The 13120-nt window shown below is 38.0% G+C and overlaps 1 pseudogene; it reads right to left on the bottom strand.

The window, feature by feature from the left end:
* Nucleotides 1-13120, bottom strand: part of LOC132311130 (uncharacterized) — an 84975-nt pseudogene that overhangs the window by 50030 nt on the left and 21825 nt on the right.

Genomic DNA, 13120 nt, shown 5'->3' with positions numbered 1-13120 from the left:
AAACTCTAGCCATGTCACATGTAACAATGTCCCAAGATTCCAAAATAAACCAAATAAGTTCACAACTTATACATAATTTATAGAATGCATGAAATCACCATCCATGCACAAGTAGGTTGAAACCACACAATCCATGCCTTAGAGTTTAAATTCTAAAATGGCATATATAATGTCAATTACAAAGTGTGCAATTCATTACACAAGGCAATCATAGACTCCATAAAAGAAAAAATGTTCTCATGAATATAAATATAACAACAATGTTATCCAATACTCAAAACACAACTATATGAACCACAACAAGTCCAAACCCATAATTTGAATATAGAAACAACTTCTACAACATGATTAAAATCCATGGAACAATGAGATAGAATTTAATTAAATCATGATAATTAAATCTCTAATTTCTAAAACAACTCGAAATGGCCCCAATTTAATATATGATAGTAAACAAGTCCTAGTCATCACAAATATCAAGTTAAAAACTTAATTAAGCCAATAGAGTCACTAAATAGATTTTAATTAATCTTTTTAATTAAAATCTCTAGATTTTCAAACTCATCCAAATGCTCTCAAATTAAAGTATGTTAAAGAACATGCCAAGACTTAATTTAAAAGTATATCACAAGTTAATTTCATACAAGGTACGTCCATGGGAATTAAACTTTCACCAAAGAAAATTATTAAATAAAAAGTGCAATTCTTATTCAAATAATCCCAATTTAATATATGTTAACCAACATATCAAAGCATAATTTTCTAGCATACCACAATTTAATTCTAAGCTATACATCATCATGAGAATTAAATCTTAACCATAGAAATTAATTAAATTAAATTCTATATTATGAACAAAAACATGTATACAAGTTGTATAAGCATCAATAGCATGGAAGACAACCAAAATATAAACTATAATACCCCCTACCTCAATTTGAGATGAAATCTCAAATCCCCACTGAAAGAAAAGTGCTCCGAATCCGACGCAATTTCGGGGTTTTGTCGGGGACAACACGATGAACATAACCCCCAAGGAAGCCCCATCAAAATCACAACTTGATTTCAAACCCGAACTCAAGAAATGGCCAAAAATGAACTCTAATAAGGGAGAAAGATGCACGTCGTCAAGACAAGCATTAAACACTAAGGCACTACAACTTTTTACTAAAGGGAAGTGGCCGGAAAAGAACAGAGAAGGGTGGCAGCCCCTTGGCAGCCATGGCTGCCGGCCAAGAGAGAGGAAAGAGAGAGAAAAATCTGATTTTTCTTCTTAAGACCTATTTACAGAAAAACCCTAAAAGTGTCCCGAAAGGGCCCCGCCGGGTCCGGAAAAATGGAATTTGAGCAGATGCGCTCAAAAGGCAAAACACCGTGAACGAAAAAGGACTGAAATGAGAAAATATAAATAACGGAAGAAACGGCGTCAAAAACTGAGTCCCGAGCAGAGAGATATACCCTAAACAAGTTTGACAGCAACTGGGGTCAGAAACCATGAAACTAGAGAAAAACAACCAGAAGGAAATTCTAAGAGTACATGACCCGACAAAAAGTAAAAACGAATCCCGTACGAGAATCCAGGCTCAAAACAAGGCATTTAGCAATAACTTTCATTAATTGCACAATGGCCCCTCCAAAAAGTAAAAAGTGCACAACTAGCCCAGAATGAAAATATCTTCCCAAAATATATTCTTAAAAACCCCTGAAATAAAATATCTTCAAAAGATATTTATAAAAAACACCCCAAGAAAAGGAAATGTTTCTGAAGAACTGTGCATCCATACCCCTATAGACACCAGGAGCAACCAGAGTACTTTTCTCCAAAAGTAAAGATACGTATTTCGTGGAAACCACTTAGAATGGAGATACGTGAAGTCAAAAACTAACTCCGAACACAAGAGGTGAGGCTATGCCAACAAAGTGACAAATAGGGAAAAGACGAAATAGGAAGAATGACGGAAGTGAATAGTGTCGAAAAATGAAAAATGTGGAAATGACGCGGTCCTCAAAGGAAGTTGTCAATCTAAGGAAAAGAGTCTCGGAAACCATTCCAGAGCACTCGAGACAACACTAAATGACGAGAAACCGAACTCAAAAAGGAAAAGATCAACAGAAAAAAAATATCCGTGAAAATATGGGAAAGAGGAAAGGAAGGAAACTGACCGGGTCATTACAGAGCATCACAAAGTTTGTGGTTTGACTCCATAGGTGTCTCAACTGGCTTACATCCCAGCTTGCTTGTATCAGCCAATAAGTCTAACACATATTTTTGCTGTGATATAAAAATCCCTTACCGTGGGCTACTTCAATACCAAGAAAGTATTTCAGTTTTCCTAGCTCTTTGATATCAAATTCCTTCACTAACTGTTTCTTCAAGCTCTCCATTCCTTCCACGTCATCTCCTGTTACTATGATGTCATCCACATAGACCAATAATACTGTCACTCCCCCTGATGCTGAGTGTTTTACAAACTATGTATGATCACCTTGACTTTGCTTATATCCCATACTCACCATCACTTTGGAAAATCTCCCAAATCAAGCTGTTGGGGATTGTTTCAGTTCATACAAAGCTTTTTTAAGCTTACATACCATTCCTTCCTTTTCATTTGAGCCAAACCCAGGCGGAATCTCCATATAGATCTCCTCCTCAAGATCGCCATGTAAGAAGGCGTTCTTAACATCAAATTGTTGTAATCTCCAGCGAAAATTTGCAGCCACTGATAACAGGATTCTCACAGTATTCATCTTAGCAACTAGAGCAAAAGTCTCAAGATAATCTATGCCGTAGGTTTGTGTATACCCTTTGGCAACTAATCTTACCTTGTACCTATCCAAAGAGCCATCTGAGTTGTATTTGGTTACGAACACCCATTTACACCCAACCGGCTTCTTCCCTCTAGGCAGTCTCACCAAGTCCCAAGTCTTGTTTTTCTCAAGTGCTTCCATCTCAACCTTCACAGCATTTTCCCAATTCTCATTTCCTAATGCATCGGATAAAGTTTTGGGAATAGGGACTGTATTTAGGCTAGTAAGAAAGGCCATGTGGTTGTGAGAAAGATTCTTATATGACATGAACAGATAAAGAGGGTGTTTGGTACAAGTTCGAGTTCCTTTTCTAATTGCAATAGGGACATCATAATCATTTTGTTTAGAGGTTTCATTAGTGTTATCATTAGGTTGAGTAATTACCTCGACATTACCAGGAGCAGATTTGGGTGATTGAACTTGCACAGGTTGAGAGATTGGTGCTCTTTTCTTTGAGTAAATCTACAATGGACGAGTAGTCTTGAGTTTGCTTCCTATGTAACACTCCTTGTGATTTGGGTGTATGAGGCTCGGCTTCTTACTGTGTTTTTGGCTCGGACTGAATGTTTGGGAGTATGTTTGACTCGGATTGATGAGAGATAGGGGCTGGAAATTCAAGGAAAAAAAGATCCTTGTCCTTATCTTCTATGAAAGATGTCTCCCCCTGAAGATAAGGACCGTTAAAGTACTGATCTTGTTCAACAAAAGTAACATCAGCAGACATATAAAATCTCCTTATCGGACGATGATAGCATTTGTAGCCCTTTTGGGTGGAGGAATAGCCAAGAAAGACACATTTAAGAGCTCGAGGATCAAGTTTTCCCCTGTTTTGAGAATGCACATGAACAAAGGCAACACAACCAAATATCTTTGGAACAAGATTATTAGATGCGTTAAAATAGGGAAAGAACTGTGTAAGGACCTGCATTGGACTTTTAAAACCAAGGACTCTTGTAGGAAGCTGATTGATGAGATGAGCAGCTGTTAAAACAGTCTCCCCCCAATATTGTTTTGGAACATTTTTTTAGAACAAGAAAGCTCTTGTAATAGCGAGAAGGTGACCGTTCTTTCGTTCGGCCACCCCATTTTGTTAAGGTGTGCTAACACAAGAGGATTCGTGTATTATGCCCTGTTTTTGGAAATACAGAGATAGAATTTGATTAAAGTAGTCCTTAGCATTGTCAGATCGGAATCTCTTTATCCCAACACCAAACTGAGTTTTAACCATATTGAAAAAAGTTGGAAACACATAACTCACATCCGATTTATTTTTTAATAGAAAAATCCAAGACACACGAGTGCAATCATCAATAAATGAGACAAACCACCTTACCCCAGAAACATTAGCAACAGTGGAAGGTCCCCAAATGTCACTGTGAATCAAGGTAAATGGAACATAAGTTCTTTTATTGTTGATTTGAAAAGAAGTATGTTTGTGCTTTGCAAGTTCACATACATCGCAATGAAAATTTTCAATGGATAAACTTTTGAACAATGAAGGAAACATTATTTTGAGAACACTAAATGATGGGTGACCAAGACAAAGGTGTTGAAGCCATATCTTGTCTTTATTGGATTTGAATGACTCGGAAAGAAATGATAATGGTGACAAACTCTGTACTCTATTTCGTCCATTTGATTCTTCAAGGTAGTATAGACCATCCCTCTCCCAACCATGTCCAATCATCCTCTTCATGCCCTGTTCCTGAAATATACAACGGAGAGGATAAAACGTCACACTACAATTAGAATCTGTAGTGAGTTTATGGATTGACACAAGATTGGTGCATAGTTTTGGGACATAAAGGACATTCTCAAGTGTAAGGTGGTCATTCAAAAAAACATCTCCTTGACCAGCCACGGTTGTCACTGATCCATCAGCTGTTATTATTTTCCTATTGCTAGGACAAGGGGTATTTGAAATAATTTTTTTTGAGGAATGGGTCATGTGATCTGTAGCTCTTGAGTCAATGACCCAGGAGCTTGCGGAGACTATATCCGAAGCACTAAAAACATGAGAAGAGGGGGAAGGAGAGGAAATACCTGAGAACACCAAAGAACAAGTACCTGTTGTAGACGGTTTCTCCAATTTTCCCAATAGGCTCCTTAATTTCTCCATCTCTTCTTTGTTGAATTCGGCAAATGGGATTGAAAGATTGTCTTCACTGTTTGATTGTGGGGTTGCCACATGTGCCTGTCCCTGTCCTCTTGGCTATCCACTCTTTTCTGACCAGGCTTTGTTCACAGTTTGAGGCTTGCCATGGAGCTTCCAGCACTTCTCCTTAGTATGGCGGATTTTTTTGCAGTATGTACACCACAGAGAATCCTTGTTGAATGGTCTTGACATGTCTGCTTGCCCATTGCCTTCTCCAAAACGTTGTTCGGAGCCATAATTCTTCGCAACCGTGTTTTTTGACACCAAGGCCGAACTCTCTACTGTGTGAGTTTCAATCATGACACCCCTTCTTCCTTCCTCAGCAAGAACAATTGCAATTGCCTCATTTAAGGTTGGCAAATCTTCTTTTCCAAGTATTTGCACTCTTACAGCATCAAATTCGATGTTTAAACCTGCAAGAAAATCATAAATTTTGTCTTTTTCAACAAACCTCTTAAGGATAGCTGCATCTTCACTGCACTTCATCTGAATGCACTGATAATGATCCATCTCCTGCAATAGACCCTTCAAGAGGTTGGAATATTCGGTGACTGACCGATTACCCTGTTTGGTAGCAAAGATTTTGGTCTTCATCTCATAGATCTTGAAGTATCACGTACTTTGGAATAGGTCTGCTTGACTGCTTCCCATATCTCCTTGGCCGTGCTCAAAAACATACAAGTGTCGCTGATTTCTGGTAACATAGAGTTCCATAACCAGGACATACCCATTGAGTCTTGTTCATCCCAACTTCCCAAGCATCAAACTTAGGATCCTCCTTCTTTGGACCATTACCAAGCAAGTGGCTCAGTTTCCCTGTTCCCTTCAAGAACGTGCGGACCATTTGAGACCACTTTAGATAATTTTTCCCGTTCAACCTATACGACGCCTGGATATTCTGCAATTCTCCTGTTGGGACAGAGCCGTTGCTTCCAGTTACAGGGATCTCTGAAGTGTCGCTGGTTTCGGTGGATGCTGACATGGCTTAGAGAGAGAGGTGGAATCCACAGATTTGATAACACTGGATTTTCACAGAACAAGAACACGAAGAAAAGGACTAGCAAAGAAGGCCAAGAGAAGACGATTACCCAGAAAACGAGCCTAGAGCTCTGATACCATGACAAAATTATTGAAATTGGTAATCGAATCAATTAACTAAAGAATTGGGAATAGACTATTATATGTACAACAGAATAATGCTATTCTAGGAAACTAACTAATCCTGGAGATACACATTAATACATACAAAAAACTGATCCCTAGAAATCAGGGATTACAATAACTAATGAATCCCTAGCTAATAATAGCCTGTACACGATTTCCTTATACAAGGAAAGAATCGTATTTTCCCACAATAATATATCCTTTACGAGGGGATTGGGATTGCAGCAAGGCAGAGTAAAAAAAAAAAAAAAAAGCCTCCGATAAATACTAACAAAAAAGTATACAAAAGTTATCCAGTGCCCACAATTGATTAAATGGACAACTACAATTAGTATCAAGTTACAACAGAAGATTTTAGGGTCTGTGAACGAAGATGTGAGCTATTAGGATCTACAGATTGATCATGATTAGAATTCACTATTGACTTAAAATTAGTATTGCTGCATTGGAGAAAAAAGGGTACAAAAAGCTGACAGGATCATCTAATGAAGACATCATCATTAAGAAATAATGAGAAGATAACGGCAACAAAAAGGTGATAACAATTAATTGAAAGAACAAAAAAAAAAAAAAAAAAAGGATGCTGATCTCTTGAATTCTTCTTAGGTAAATGTAATCCATTTAAATTCAAATATAGAATCTACTCAAAAATAAAAAATAAAAAATTAGCCCAGAAATAATGAAAAGAATAGGAAATAGACCTTTCAAGGCTGCAACTAAGACCCAGATAGAAATATGGTAATACAAATCCCATAACCTGCACATAACGGCTTAGGCACAAAACAATCACAGTCCATTAAATTACTTCAGTTCATTCACACACACTAAAGAATGTCCTCTATAAGGTCGCATGATGGTGTTGTAGAGATGAAAATTTGTATATATTGAACATAGACATACAGAGAGAAGGAGAGACAGCGAGAGAGAGAGAGACTAAATTGCTCAGCCCATTTTCTCATATATTTTTAACCCTAAAATATAAAGGGAGTTATATACAATACAATAAAGACCTAATTACATAATGGCCACAAACCCTATATCTAATTACAATAAGACCCCAGCATAAATACATATATACATATAAGTGTTTCAACACTCCCCCTCAAGCTGGAGAATATATATCATATAATCCCAGCTTGGAACAAATTATTTTTAACCGATTATGACCAAGAGCCTTAGTAAACATATCAGCTAATTGATCTTCAGACTTCACGAATGAAGTAGAAATGTTTCCACTCAATATTTTCTCTCGAGTGAAGTGACAATCAACTTCAATGTGCTTGGTTCTTTCATGAAAAACCGGATTGGATGCGATGTGAATTGCTGCTTGGTTATCACAGAACAGTGGAATAGGAGTCTTGACTATTAACCCAAGTTCTTCAAGAAAATGTTGTATACACGTTAACTCACTAGAGGTTTGGGCCATCGCCCTGTACTATGCTTCAGCGCTAGACCGTGCTACAACTGTTTGCTTCTTACTTTTCCATGTAACAAGGTTTCCACCAACAAGTGTACAATAGCCTGCAGTAGATTTCCTATCTGAGGGAGAACCAGCCCAGTCAGCATCTGTGAAACCTGTCACATTAAGATTACCATTAGATTTATATAGTAATCCAAAACCTGGAGCTTGTTTGAGATATCGAATAATTCAAAGAACAGCATTCCAATGTGGTACTCTCGGAACACTCATGAACTGACTTACAACACTAATTGCATATGAAATGTCAGGTCGGGTGATAGTGAGATAAATTAGTTTCCCAACTAGGCGTCGATATCTGCCATGATTGTCAAATAAATCACCCTCATCAGGTAATAATTTTATATTTGGGTCCATAGGAGCATCAGCAGGGCGAGTACCTAACATACCTGTTTCTTTTAACAAGTCTAACACATATTTTCTTTGAGATAGACTCCTTGGATCTAGCAACCTCAATACCCAAGAAATATTTGAGTTTGCCTAGATCCTTTGTGTGAAACCGATTCTGGAAGAACAATTTTAACTTTGCAATACCGTCAGAATTATCACCTGTTATAACAATATCATCTACATATACCACAAGAAATATAAAGCCAGTCTTAGTATGTTGGTAAAATACCGAATGATCTGTCTCGCATCTGTTAAGGCCAAAGGAAAGTACCGCCTCGGAGAATTTTCCAAACCAAGCCCTTGGAGATTGTTTCAATCCGTACAGGGCCTTTTTAAGCCGACATACAGCATAACGAGACTCCCCCTGAGCAACAAATCCAGGTGGTTGCTCCATGTAAACCTCTCATGTAAGTCACCATGTAAGAAAGCATTTTTCACATCTAATTGAAACAATGGCCAATTGCGATTGGCGGCAATAGAGATAAGGATTTGGATAGAAGAAATCTTCACAACAGGAGAAAAAGTCTCATCATAATCAATACCATAGGTTTATGTGTATCCCTTTGCAACAAGGCAAGCCTTCAATCGCTCAACAGATCCATCATGGAGATATTTGACAGTGTAGACCCACTTACAACCAACGTTTTGGAACCGGGGGGTAAGGAAACAAGATCCCATGTCCCATTATGATGAAGAGCATCCATTTCATCTATCATGGCGTTGCGCCAAGCTGTATCAGATAGAGCATCCTGCACAGTTTTGGGAACAGCAGTAGCAGATAACGTGGATAAAAAACAAGAAAATGAGGGCGATACCTTTTTATAGGAAACAAAGTTAGATATGGGGTGTGCAGTGACACATGAGCGAACACCCTTACGTAATGCAATAGGAAGATCATCAGTAGCAGGAGGAGCCTCAATGGAAGTAGACAATTGGGGGGGGGGGGGGCTACTCGTGATCGACGGCTATACACTTGAAGTGGCGGTGGCACATAAGGTGATTGTGGTGGGTCACAGGGTAATGAATGTGACACAACAGGCAACGGAAGCAGTAGCTCGGTTTCTAAAGACGAACTATGTGAAGAAAAATAAGGAGTATCCTCAAAAAAGGTAACGTCCATGCACACAAAAGTCTTACGAGTGCTAGGATCCTAACATTTATAACCTTTTTGAGTCCGAGAGTACCCAATAAAGACACACTTGATGGCACGAGGAGACAATTTATCAGCGTCAAGGCGTAATATGTGAGCAAAACACACACACCCAAAAACACGAGGCAGAAATGCAAATAATGGTCAAGTAGGAAAAACAAAGGAATAAGGACATTTCCAATTAAGAACGGAAGATTGCATACGATTAATTAAATAACAAGCAGTTAAAACAGCATCGCCCCAAAATGCTTTTGGTAGATGCATATGTATCATCAATGTACGAACTATTTCAATTAAATGCCTATTTTTCCGTTCAGCTACGCCATTTTGTTGAGGAGTATAAGAACAAGAAGTTTGGTGCAAAATACCACGAGAGTCGCAAAAACTAGAAATAGCACCTTTGACATACTCCATAGCATTATCAGATTGTAAAGTACGTATAACACACCCAAATTGGACCTCAATTTCTTTTAAAAATATTTGAAATATGGAAAACAGTTTAGAACGGTCTTTTATTAAAAACAACCAAGTCATCCTTGAATAATCATCAACAAAGGTAACAAAATAAGAAAAACCTGAGTGACTAGTGTGACGAGCGGGACCCCAAATGTCCGTATGTACTAATTCAAATAAAGAAGACCGACGATTAACAATACGAGGAGGGAAAGGCACTCTATGGTGCTTACCCAACTGACAAGATTCACAATTTAAAATAGACACCGACTCAAGGAAAGGCAAAGCAGACTTCAAATACCGCAACGAGGGATGACCTAACCGATAATGCCACTGGTACACAGACATCTGGGAATGTAAAGCAACAGTGGAAGGTTTGCAATCCAAATAGTTAAGATGCCAAATCTGTAGCGAGGAACCAAAGAAGTTGTTGCACCTGAGAAGGCCAGACCAGAGTTGAACCGGGAACAAAAGAAGACTCGGAGCAGAACAGACCCGGTAAGTAAGTCGAGCCGGATCTTGAATCGGGTTAAACGGGTCGGATCTTGAGTCGGTCAAATGGCCCGGATCTTGGATCGGGTCTAACGGTCTGGATCTTGGATCGGGTCAAACGGACCGGACCTTAAACCGGGTCGGAACAAATCCGGATTATATTAATCTGGATTAGGATAGCGAGCACCCTGTAGCCAAACACCATTCGTCTCTCAGCTCTCCGGCAAGTACGCAGCGGCAGCAGCGATGCACCTCGCGACAGCCGTCGGTGACCAAACAACCAGCAGCAACGACAACGACAGCCGCCGGTGAGCAGCAGCAAGCATCGACGGCAAGAGAAAACGGTGAATTCGTTGACAACTGAAACGGCAACAACGCGAGTAACCAAACTGGGTTTTAGATCTGAGACCAAGCAACGAGCAGCGACAACAAGAGAAGGCTGCGAGTTCGTCGACAACCAAAAAACGGCAACACCACCACCGTCACGAGCTCTAAATAGATCTACAGATTAGATCTATACAAGAACAATGCAATTGTAATTTCCCACACTCACAATTTCGATCCGCTCTGATACCATGTAGAGATGAAGATTTGTATATATTGAACATAGAGATACAGAGAGAAGGAGAGACAGCGAGAGAGAAAGACTAAATTGCTCAGCCCATTTTCTCATATATTTTTAACCCTAAAATATAAAGGGAGTTATATACAATACAATAAAGGCCTAATTACATAATGGCCACAAACCCTATATCTAATTACAATAAGACCCCAGCATAAATACATATATACATATAAGTGTTTCAACAGGTGTAATCCTCTATTAATTTGCCAGAAAAAATGTTGTGAACTAATGATTGACTGCTTCTTCATTTCATCCTTCTGTTTCTATTTGCCTACTTACTCTAAGCACACTAAATTAACTGTAATAGATTGTCAATTTCCAGCATCACCATGAGGTAAGGAGGTAATGAAACAAGGTTTTCTAGTATGGGATCATGATAGAGTAACCCCACAAGGCCACACCCCTCAGAAACCCACTACATGGAGCCCCTCGGAAAGCTCAAGAGAGTGGTCCGACAATCTTATAAACCAATGTGGCAATTAAGTCTATCTAAAAAGATGAGAAAATAACTATAGTCATTAGAGTGTGAGATTTTGAAACTTTAGAAGCTCATTCCTCATACGATAGATGATAGTCAGATATTAAACACAGAAAGAGAGAAAGTAGGACACTAAATAGAACACTTGATAGAAAAAATGGAAAGGAAAATTGAAAACCTTGTACTTTGCAGCCAAAACATTCTTCACAATAACAAAGCTAACATCCATAGACGCTTTAGCATGCAACACTCCTCCCATAGAAGTCACCAACTTTCCAATCTCAACCTACAAGTAGTTCATGAACCAAAGAATCAACACTAATGTTAGGGTTCAAGAGGAAGGGAAGGGAGTGACAGAAAGAGAATCATATATAAGAGCAGGGGGGTAGTTTGTCCAGTGCCATATAGCATAAAGAAAGGTTGTAGAAAAATACCCACATTACAGAACCCAACATTGCAAAGTATAAAAACCGATATTAACATACAACCAAAGGATGCTTGTTTTTAAGATCAGAAGTGTTATATCAAATTCAACTCATTCAAGTTCCAATACATACAATATTTATAATGAAACAAGAGACTCCCACAGTAATTAAGAAAAAAAAATTCCCATACTATAGAATACATTATCATTAAGAAAATCACCCCTTTCGAGTAAGGATCTGATTAGATGTTTTGATTATGAAATCCTTGGGCAATTCTTCAATTTATCATTTCATAATATGCAATGTAGCGGACACACCAGCCAAGTGTTCTCCACCTTTCGAACAGAGATATCTTTAATGTCTCATATGTCTAAATGCTGTTGCAAAATAATAATAATTTCTAACCAAAAATAATAATAGTAAATAACAGTCTAAATGTTGGGAATTTAACAGTCACAGTCTGAACATCTAATATAGAAAACTGAACCTAGGTTTTAAATTGTATACATGGATATTAATATCTGCCTTCAAATTGAAGTTAATGTGCACCAAATTCAAAAAGCTAAACCTTGGCACATGAGAATCAATTGAATGAATCCCTTAAAATATATATGTGTGTGTGTTCATCAACTATCAGTGGTTGATCCGTTTCTGGAGTTCCGATCATAATTTATTCAGGATGTTAATTACTTTCTGTTACCTATTCCAGATTGAGTCACTCATAACAGAGAAGCAAAATCAAACTTCCACGCAAAATCTGAAACCGTTCATAAAAATGAGTAATGGTTTGACACTTATAATACCCACAGTGTGCCATGATTTTTTGCATCTTTCCAGAATAAAAAGAATGCTATTCCACAAGCCTCTTCAATGTGACAGTTCAGGATGAATTTTCAAATTTCAGAACCAGTAACTGGATGTAAATAAGCCTTACGCAAAATGGAGAATGTGATGCCCTATTTGATTTTTTTTTTATTTATTAAAAAAATAATAATAATAAAGAAAAGAACAAGAGGAAGAAGAAAAGTCAAATAAGTTACAAGAAAATTTTAATAGAATGGTGGTCACTCATCAGGCCTAATATATAGAGTATAATGTCTTATGATATCATACTGTTCTATTTTGGTGCGTTTATTCTATGGCTCTCGTATTCTTGCTGTCTATTATTTTAGCATGATGATGTTGTTTATTCTCTTAGCCCAATGGGGGCACATGTTTACTCTTACATGGTAGTCCCGAGTTGTCTATCTTGACAGGTTTTTGGTTACAAGTTTGGGGGTGTGCCACCTTGCTTGTTGCTTTCCATTAATTGTTCGGTTTGCCTTTCTGACACTCCTCATTGCCATGGTAACATTGTTCTATCTCATTATCTTATTTTTGTTCTCATTGCACATTGAGGACAATGCGCCATTCAGGTTTGGGGTTAAGGCAATAGAATTGCAAATTTTGGGTTACTTGGAAATTTTGTTCATCTTTTTGCTGTATTTGAAATCTTTTTGTGCT

Source organism: Cornus florida, unplaced genomic scaffold, assembly GCF_030987335.1.
Source record: "Cornus florida cultivar Cherokee Brave unplaced genomic scaffold, ASM3098733v1 CherokeeBrave_3.0.0_Hap2_Chr06, whole genome shotgun sequence".
NCBI classification, from domain to species: Eukaryota; Viridiplantae; Streptophyta; class Magnoliopsida; order Cornales; family Cornaceae; genus Cornus; species Cornus florida.
Note: the sequence above shows the minus strand (reverse complement) of the source record. Positions and strands in the feature narration are given on the sequence as shown.